Genomic DNA, 11,304 nt, shown 5'->3' on the forward strand with positions numbered 1-11,304 from the left:
TTCGACTGGGCATGCTCTCAATCAACTTCTGGGTCAAATCCTGACTGATAGCAACCCATTCTTTCATAATCACTTCTTGGAGTTTGTCAGAATTAGTGGGTTTTTGTTTGTCCACCCGCCTCTTGAGGATTGACCACAAGTTCTCAATGGGATTAAGATCTGGGGAGTTTCCAGGCCATGGACCCAAAATTTCAACGTTTTGGTCCCGAGCCACTTAGTTATCACTTTTGCCTTATGGCACGGTGCTCCATCGTGCTGGAAAATGCATTGTTCTTCACCAAACTGTTGTTGGATTGTTGGAAGAAGTTGCTGTTGGAGGGTGTTTTGGTACCATTCTTTATTCATGGCTGTGTTTTTGGCCAAAATTGTGAGTGAGCCCACTCCCTTGGATGAGAAGCAACCCCACACATGAATGGTCTCAGGATGCTTTACTGTTGGCATGACACAGGACTGATGGTAGCGCTCACCTTTTCTTCTCCGGACAAGCCTTTTTCCAGACGCCCCAAACAATCGGAAAGAGGCTTCATCGGAGAATATGACTTTGCCCCAGTCCTCAGCAGTCCATTCGCCATACTTTTTGCAGAAGATCAATCTGTCCCTGATGTTTTTTTTTTTTTTGGAGAGAAGTGGCTTCTTTGCTGCCCTTCTTGACACCAGGCCATCTTCCAAAAGTCTTTGCCTCATTGTGTGTTCAGATGCGCTCACACCTGCCTGCTGCCATTCCTGAGCAAGCTCTGCACTGGTGGCACTTCGATCCCGCAGCTCAATCCTCTTTAGGAGACCATCCTGGCGCTTGCTGGACTTTCTTGGACGCCCTGAAGCCTTCTTAACAATGCAGTGGAAAGTTTTTTTCGGGATTAAGTTAATTTTTATGGCAAAGAAGGACTATGCAATTCATCTGATCACTCTTCATAACATTCTGGAGTATATGCAAATTGCTATTATAAAAACTTAAGCAGCAACTTTTCCCATTTCCAATATTTATGTAATTCTCAAAACTTTTGGCCACAACTGTACTGTTTAAAACATAAAATAATAAGAGTACAATTCCTGCTGTTTATATAGTGTATGCTGGATACTATTTGAGAACTGTATTTAATATTTTTAATTCAGGAATAATGATCAGTGTCTAGTAGGGCTGGGTTTTGACACAAATTTCACAATTTAATTTTGATTCACAAGCTTTCGATTCAATATTGATTATTCTGGATATATATCAGGTTCAAATACATGCTAGATTTTCTAATGCTGTAAAATATAGTCAGTTGGTACTACATTACTATAATATTGAAGGTTAAAATGAACTGATTTGTATCTAAACAGTTAAATTAGACTCATCAAGTTTTTATAATAATAAAGTTACAATTACATAATTACATTTCTACTCTAATTCGGTTTTTGAAATATGAACTTGACAGATTATTTCAAACATAAACACTGAAGAACAGTAAAAATGATAATGAATATGTTATATGCTGCATATATTTAGCAAAATGCTCCTCTCTAGAGTTCATTTTTTTAGCTGGATATAATACAAATATTTTTTATTTTAGGTGAATGTGATGTTACGTGACATTATTTACAAGCATTACAAGTTGTATTCTTTCTTTTAACATACCTTCGGATGTTCACTCATGTTTCCTTTGTGCTGAAACTGGTATGTAAAGCAGTGGAGACAATCAGTTCGCATGCGCCTCGCACTTCCGCTTTTCTTAAACTGAGGCTCTACAGCAATCTGTCACTCCACATTAAAGGAGAAGTTCACTTCTAGAACAAAAATTTATTGATAATTTATTTACCCCCTTGTCATCCAAGATGTTTATGTCTTCCTTTCTTTAGTCATAAAGAATTTTTGAAGAAAACATTTCAGGATTTCTCTCCATATAGTGGACTTCTATGGTGGCCACAGCTCTGCCTGAAGTGTATTCCAGTTCAGGGCAGTTAGGGTATGTCGAAAAACTCAAATCTCATTTTCTCCTCCAACTTCGTTGGGTTTCGCTAGATAAGACCCTTCTTCCTTGACTGGGATCGTTTAGAGCCCTTTGAAGCTGCATTTAAACTGCATTTTGCAAGTTCAAACTCGCGGGCACCATAGAAGTCCACTATATGGAGAGAAATCCTGAAATGTTTTCCTAAAAAAAAACATAATTTATTAATGACTGCAGAAAGAAAGACATGGACATCTTGGATGACAAGGGGGTGATTACATTATCTGTAAATTTTTGTTCTGGAAGTGAACTTCTCCTTTAAACAGTGCCAAAACAGCATTTATTGTTTGAATACTGTAAAAAAAATGAGAGAATTTAAAAAGACTTTTCACATCAAAAGTTGATTCATTAACTGAAAATAGGCTAAACTAAACGATTCTTGGGATTTAGGAATCAATATTGTTTCGTAAAAATGAGAATCAATTTTTTTCGAGCTCTACTGTCTAACGTTATTTTGTCATTTAACAAAATACTTTATTTATACACATAAAGAATTTCTCTGGCTGTGTTGAGTGTTTAATGTATTACACAGAACAAATTTAGCTGTGAGAGAGACATAACAATGTGTTGCTTCATGTGATAATTGCATGAAAAATGTAGATTTCCGCTACTATCCTAAGAGCCCCGAAGTCCCCTAGAGAGAGACAAGGATCTGTCTTTCTCTGGTTCTTGTTTTTTTCCTTCTGGCACTTCTGCCATTGACCCAGATTTCCTGGCATACCATGATGGCATTTTGGCAAGAAACTGAGAGAGAGAGAATGAGAGAGAGACAGAGGCTTGAATGCCCGGTAGAGGTTGAGTGGAGTTCAAACTAGTTTAATCCCTAAAACTGATGTTGTTAACATATGGTTTATGGTTGAACCCTAACCTCTGGAGTTCACTTGTGTAGTCTGAGCAAGGATCAGTTATGTACTGCTAAACTGTAATCACACAATATAAGCTCTAATTATGGGATGACGTTAATTACCATTATTCTGTTTGGTCTTGTGGTGTAGAATAAGTTGTTTTCCTGTCTGTTTTCCTGACTTTAACTCTCTTTAGTGGTTTTATGCTGTTTTGTCTTTTGACTCATCTGGCCTGATTTTCAATTTCTGTTTTATCACGCTTTGTTACAAATGATGTCCTAACTAGTGACAAGACGGACACCCAAAGGAAAGACAAATCACAAATTAGATCTTTTTAATATCTAAATTGTTTCTCAGAGAGAGTAATAGCATTAAATGGAGGGCAAATGAAAACTTTCGCCTTTTAGATTAGGCTTCTGAGATAAAAGAACCGATGTGTCCTCTAGAGATTCAGAAGAGCAAGAAAAATCTTAAGAATGTCTCAAAAAGCGCTCAGGTTTATGGTGGAATATCAGTGTTATTTTTATCATTTCTTTACACTATTGTAGTTTTTTTATTATTAATTTAAAATTAGCTTGTATTTTTATGTTTTTAATATTGATTTTATTTTAATTTTTGATATTGTTGTTTTTGTCATTTGCATTAGTTTTTCTTTAATATATATATATATATATATATATATATATATATATATATATAGTTGAGGTCAAAAGTTTACATACACCTTGCAGAATCTGCAAAATGTTAATTATTTTACTAAAATAAAAGGGATCATACAAAATGCTTATTTTTTATTTAGTACTGACCTGAATATTTCACATTAAAGACATTTACATATAGTCCACAAGAGAAAATCTTTTTAATATCTAAATTGTTTCTCCAAGAGAGTAATAGCATTAAATGGAGGGCAAATGAAAACTTTTGCCTTTTAGATTAGGCTTCTGAGAAAAAAAACAAACAAAAAAAAAAACTAGATGTGTCCTCTAGAGATTCAGAAGAGCAAGAAAAATCTTAAGAATGTCTCAAAAAGCGCTCAGGTTTATGGTGGAATATCAATGTTATTTTTATCATTTCTTTACACTATTGTAGTTTTTTTTTTATTAATTCAAAATTAGCTTGTATTTTTATGTTTTTAATATTAATTTTATTTTAATTTTTGATATTGTTGTTTTTGTCATTTGCATTAGTTTTTTTTTAAATATATATAGTTGAGGTCAAAAGTTTACATACACCTTGCAGAATCTGCAAAATGTTAATTATTTTACTAAAATAAAAGGGATCATACAAAATGCTTATTTTTTATTTAGTACTGACCTGAATATTTCACATTAAAGACATTTACATATAGTCCACAAGAGAAAATAATAGTTGAATTTATAAAAATGACCCCGTTCAAAAGTTTACACACACTTGTTTAGTTGTTCATGAGTCCCTCATTCATGTTCATGAGTTTGTCCTGAACACTTAAACTGCCTGCTGTTCTTCAGAAGTCCTTCAGGTCCCACAAATTCTTTGGTTTCTCAGCATTTTTGTGTATTTGAACACCTTCCAATAATGACTGTATGATTTTGAGATTTTTATTTTTATTTTTTACAAATGAAGGACAACTGAGGGACTCATGTGCAACTATTACAGAAGGTTCAAACGCTCGCTGATGCTCCAGAAGGAAAAACGATGCATTAAGAGCAGGGGGTGAAAACTTTTGAACAGAATGAAAATGTGAACATTTTTCTTATTTTCACTAAATATCATATTTTTTCATTTAGTACTGCCCTTCTGAAGCTACAGAAGATGCATGTTTCCCAGAAGATCCAAAATCCAAAAAGTTTAATGCTGTCAAACCAACTCACATGAATTACCCCCCAGTTCACCAAAACGAAAAATTACGAATCGCCATAATAATGTGTGAACATTAAATCATCTGAGCTATGAAAAACAACCTCTGCACCATAAAATGTTCCTCTGTTACATTTTCACCTAACAAAACAGTTTTCAGTGACTTTGTTGTTGTGTGGCTATCAAGCTTGTGTTTACTGAGAGCAGATTTGATTTGCTGCTCTCATACTTAATTTTTTTCAGTATGTCTACTCAACCTGCTTGTTTTTTCCCAACTTTCACCCTTAGGAAACACACACCCTTCCTTCACATAGCGCACCATGGCCAAAACACACCTCACAACTATCTCAACGCACTTTCCCTCAGAGCGACGGGGAACAGAGAGCGATATTTCCAGCTCAGGTTGGCTCATAATCTGCGGCGACTGTTTGCCTGCATCCTGTGTTTGTATTTTATCCGCCTTCCATCAGCGTGACGGCTGACTGATGTGATCTGGCAGAGTAATTACAGCCGACTGAAACTCTTTCATACGCAAAACACACTGGCTTCATTTGATGCCTGACGTTATTTATTTGCTAATTCGTTCACCTTGTTGTTTCATTAATCGTTTGCTTGCAAACATATGTAGATTTCAGATGCAAAGCAGACTGCAGAAGAAACAGTGCAAGACCTTTTTAAAGGAACACTCCACTTTTTTTGGAAATAGGCTCATTCTCCAACTCCCCCCGAGTTAATAAGTTGAGTTTTACCGTTTTGAAATCCATTCAGCTGTTCTCCTGTTCTGGCGATATCACTTTTAGCATAGCTTAGCATAGATCATTGAATCCTATTAGACCAATAGCATCACATTCAAAAATGACCAACGAGTTTAGATATTTGTCCTATTTAAAACTTGACTCTTCTGTAGTTATATCGTGTACTAAGACCGGTGGAAATGCAAAGCTGCGAGTTTCTAGGCTGATAAGATTAGGAACTACACTTCCATTCCGGCGTAATAGTCAAGGAAGTTTGCTGCTGTAATATGGCCGAAGCAGGAGCAGTAATACCACGCAGCACATGTGCAAATGCTAAACTAGCTGGGAACTCATTTCTGATAATACTCCGCCTGCTTCAGCCATATTACTGCTTCAGCAGCAAACTTCCTTGACTATTACGCCGGAATGGGAGTGTAGTTCCTAATCTTATCAGCCTAGAAACTCGCAGGTTTGCATTTCCACCGGTCTTAGTACATGATATAACTACAGAAGAGTCAAGTTTTAAATAGGACAAATATCGAAACTCGTTGGTCATTTTTGAACACGATGCTATTGGTCTAATAGGATTCAATGATCTATGCTAAGCTATGCTAAAAGTGATATCGCCAGAACAGGAGAACGGCTGAATGGATTTCAAAACGGTAAAAATCAACTTATTAACTCGGGGGGAGTTGGAGAATGAGCCTATTTCCAAAAAAAGTGGAGTGTTCCTTTAAGTACATGCTTCTGCTGGTTCTTTTCAGTAAGTTTGCTGCAGTCAAGTTTGCTTTCCTCCTCTAGAATGACCTCTGCATTAGTGCAGAGTGTGATTGATTTGGGTGGGGGGTTTCGGTCTTGTGGGATCTCTGCCTAGCGGGTTAAAGCAATGATAGGTCTATAGCAAATAAGCTTGAGAATTGGGTTTGGTCTTATGGGGGGTTTTACCAGCACCGCTGCCTTAAACCTATGATCATTAAGAGCAATCAACACATATTTTGTATGTTTTCATATTTTCTTTTCATACATCCCCAGCTGTTTCTGATTCAGCCTCCATTTTTCTTATGTTCAAGGACACATAAATAGCTAATTCATTTGCAAATAGATAAACAATTAATAGCCAGTGGCTTTTAGTTTAAGCCTCAGCCTGACAAAATCACACTTGACAGCTTGTACGATGGTTGAAAGTATTGAGGAAGCTTTCAAAACGAATTAATTCCAGCCACTTTCCCAACCAATTGAGGGTTAGGAAAGGAAATAAAGGATGAATTTAGTGTTTTACTGAATGTTTTACATTTTAAAGCTAAATGCATCAATCAGGCCACTTTGGGAACAAAATTAAGAGCTCCAACCCCTTTTCAGTAACCAGACTGAACAGCGAAAATATTTAATACATTTTTGACCCTGCATAGACAGCAATACAACTACCACTTTCAAGGCCCAGAAAGTTAGTAAGGACATTGTTTAAATAGTCCATGTGACATCAGTGGTTCAACCTTAATTTAATGAAGCTATGAGAATATTTTTTTTGCAGAATCTTTGGGTACGAATCCCGTGAAAAACATGACTCACGATGAAAGAGCTGAAAGATTAAAAAACTAAAACGGCATGCTTGTGATTGAGTTTTTACATCACATATGCTTTTGTTTATACTATCAGGTAGGTTTAGGTGTAGCGCAGATGGTATGTTATTTTAAAACGTCACGGAGCGTTAGACTTATAACGCCACTCAATGGACATTTCAAGTCAGAACTGCGGTGACACGTACAAAACCAACATCACATAAAACGTACCATATGTACATTCATCTGTTCCGGGAAATGTTCTCAGTGGACAGTAACAATAGTAACAATACTATTTTATATCAAATAGGTCACAAAACGTAAATGGTGGTATATATTTTGTGTCTTGCGAAACGGTTCCCACAGGTAAAATTTCATAATGAGTTTAGGTTGAATAAGTAGATTATTTTTTTTTTACTTTTCGGTAGTAAAATTCTATTCTGTATTCCAAGAGCTTTTATTTTGCTGGAAAATTGCAGGGAGATCTCTTAAGTTTCTGTGGCAACAGGTTTACAAACGCTTCTCATTATTAATTTCGTAAAATGCTGTAATCGAATGTTGGAAATTATGTGAATGGAAAAATAAAGTGCAACTGGCACGTTGCATTCCTAGATGCACGTTAAATTTGCACTGTGAACCAAGCCACTCTGAGACTTGCAAACACAGGATCAGTACAAGACAGCACAACAGGCTATATGTTTAGTTAATTTTATCACAATTACAGTCCACAAAGCCATATCACAATTTAAGTTTGAGTTCAAATGATGCTTTGCCAAAAAAATCATGTGAAACATGATATTAGAGTAATGTGTTTAGAGTAATCTTTTGTGTTTTGAGAGGTGTAAATGCAAGTTCTGTCATGAAACTCTAGATGGTGCAGGCTGATAGATCATTAATGCAAACTGATGATATTCACAGTGTTAATCTACTTGGCACAAGCTGATTGGTTCATGTTGCATACGCAGCCAATGAGCTTGCAGCTTTACATTTAAATGGTTGGTTGGCATTCACTAGAACATGTTAAGTTCCTCTGAAAGCCTCCACCTCCCCAGCTCCACCTGTATAGATCTGCTACAGGTTATTACTACTTGTGCAGCAGCAGTATGTCTTAAATACTCACAGCAGTGTATCGACGTATGTATTGGCAATAGTAAGTTCCTGTACTTGCTTTGCAGCAGCAATAACAAGAGATTGTCTTACTATAGGGAGATGAGAGGGTCTGTATTACTTACTATTGGAGAAAGTGTAACGGCTAACTTGGATCACATGTCCAATCACATTACAGCCTTGACATTGAGTTGTGCAACACTCAGTTGCCATTTACGGATACTGAGAATGAATGAGAAGTGCCGTAAGCTGAATCCCACCTGTCGCGTAAAGTCAGTGACTTTTTTCGTGGTAAACTCAAAAAAAAAAAGTTAAATTCAAAATTATTGTTTAATGTAAAACATGTTGAAGATTAGCAGATAGGCTGTCGATTCATAAAATGATAAGCCATTTCCTCTAAAAAGCAGTTTATTTAGCATAGTACAGCCTCTCTTCTATTGGCATCCATTACAAAAAAACAGCATCTGGTTTACTTTCCCACGTACTGACAGACCAGAAGCGTTTATCGCTTTTATAGCTAATGGTTGCAGGCTTGCCCTCTTGTGGCTTTGGCAATAATGTAAAAAATAGCAATAACCAGATCAAAGACCAAATACATTAACATTGTTATGTCCATTCCCATGCAAAAATCTTCAGAGAGTTGTCATGATAGAAATATATTTTTGGTTTGTTTTGTAACTGTGGTAGGACACATTAGACTATGGCACATGTTCTCCTACTTAAAGATGGGAGCATGTGTTAAATCTACCTGAACTATCTATGCTGTGTGAGAGAGAAAATTCCAGTGCTTTTTTTTTTTTACCAGGGGTATCAGGGGCAAGGATTTACAAGATAAGCAGTATCACTCTCTTCTTACTTGACCTACATAAGCTCCATTGGCCACCTCACCCATCTACTGATTTCCATCTAATCAGGATGAGCTTACAGGACATCTGACTCAGCATCAGAGCCAGGGAAGAGCTTGACTGTGCTATTGAAGAGTTTGTGCAGGAATTAGAATAATCTTGAATTTTATGCATCTTGTTGCATTCAAAATAGTGTAAGGTCAGGGTTTAAAATCAGAGCAAAATGTCAAGATATCATATTACTAGGGATGCACCGAATGTTCGGCAAACAAAATTATTTGGCCGAAAATAGGAAAAAAAGCTCTTTCGATGTTCCGCCGAATAACTGGAAAGGCAGAACAAATGATACCGAACAATAATGTGATGCAATCAAATAAAGGCGAGTACTAATGCAGCAAACATGTTGGCAGTGTGGAAGCATTTAAAACTGTCCGAGAAAGACAGAGAGACTGTTTAAAATCACATTGCATGCAGTGTTGTTTTCGTCAACGATGACGATGACGAAATCATTTCGTTGACGCCACTTTTTTTCATGACGATAACGAGACGATGACGAGATAAAAATGGCTCGTTGATGATTAAAACATGACGAGACGTGTGTGAGTTTTCGTTGACGAGACGAGAATAGACGAAAATGTTAGTGGGTGGTCCGTCCGACGTTTAAAATGCATGACATTTCCGCTTATTGTGCATGCCGATTAAAACTTAAAAAGTATCTGACGCTATGGCAAGCCGTTTTAGCATTAAATACTCTTTGCTATACTAGTATGGCAAGCCGTTTTAGCATTCCATCCTTGTTTGTCTTTTATGTTCTAAAACATTCCTTCATTATTGTAATTATTGGTGAAAATAGTCGATCCGGAAGCTCACATTGTGTTGAACTATAGATCTGCTATTTTCAGAACTTATAAGTGACACTACCCAACAGCAAAATACTTACTGACCTACATTAATTTGTTAAAAGACTACCTTTTTCCCTTTTTTTGACTAAAACTAGACTAAAACCTTTTTGACTTTTCGTCGACTAAAACTAGACTAAAACCTTTTTGACTTTTCGTCGACTAAAATTGGACTAAAACTATCACATATAGAAGTGACTAAAATTTGACTAAAACTAAGAAGCATTTTAGTCCAAAAGACTAAGACTAAGACTAAATCTAAGATGGTTGTCAAAAACAACACTGATTGCATGTATTCGATGACTACAGAACGTTATGTTGTCTAATACACGCACAAATTGTATTTATTCTGACAGTGCTGCACAAGTTTGTTAGCCAGGGTTCAAAGTCCAAAGCGCGAGGAAAGTCTGCGCTGAAACAGCGTGATGAGAATCATTCATAAATCTGCTGCTGTCAGCAAAAAGTAGTACTGAGGTCAATGTTAGTATTGTAATTTTACTGTTGTTCTGTAAAATAAAATAAAAAAGTAAGACAAAAATAATGAAACAATCATTACAACAGCTCCATTAATACATTTATTATAACATTCTCCTTTGCTCAGCAAGGCTGCATTTATTTGTACATTAACAACACATGCCTGACTCAACAAGTGGGTCTTAAAAATGCCCAAAGAATATTATTTTACTAACTTATTAATGTTAAGTTAAATTGTGCTTTGTTGGTAGGCTATAATGTCTACTAGAATGTAAAAAATGTTCAGTGTTGAGTAAATATTTTTAAATTGTTGTTTTGTAATTGACTTTTTTTTAAAGCAAGACAAAACTGTAAAAAGCACATTTAGGCTATTTAATTTATGCAATGGTGAAAAAAATTGGCAAAATACATGGAGGAAAAAACACAAAAAAATGTGTTCAGTAATTGGCCTTCGGCCCAGTTTTCAATTTTGTTCGGCTTTCGGCCAAGAATTTTCATTTTAGTGCATCCCTACATACTACACAACTACACATTATTCCCATAACAGAGTTGAACTATTGCACTTGGTAAGGTGAAAATAGCCCTTAAAATTGTCAGAAAGACCAAATTATTTTAATTATTTATTCATTATAAAGTAAAAAATAATTTAAATGCAAAATTACACTAACAGTCAAAAGTTTTTGAACAGTAAGATTTGTGTTTTTTGAAAGAAGTCTCTTCTGCTTACTAAGCCTGCATTTATTTGATCCAAGATACAGCAAAAACAGTAATATTGTGAAATATTTTTACTATTTAAAATAACTACTTTCTATTTGAATATATTTTAAAATGTAATTTATTCCTATGATCAAAGCTAAATTTTCAGCGTCATTACTCCAGACTTCAGTCTTCCATGATTTTTCAGAAATCATAATATGCTGATTTGCATATTATTATTATTATTATTATTATTATTATTATTATTATTATTATTATTATTATTATTATTATTATCATCAATAGTTAAAACAGTTGAGT

This window comes from Garra rufa, chromosome 18, assembly GCF_049309525.1.
Source record: "Garra rufa chromosome 18, GarRuf1.0, whole genome shotgun sequence".
Taxonomy (NCBI): domain Eukaryota; kingdom Metazoa; phylum Chordata; class Actinopteri; order Cypriniformes; family Cyprinidae; genus Garra; species Garra rufa.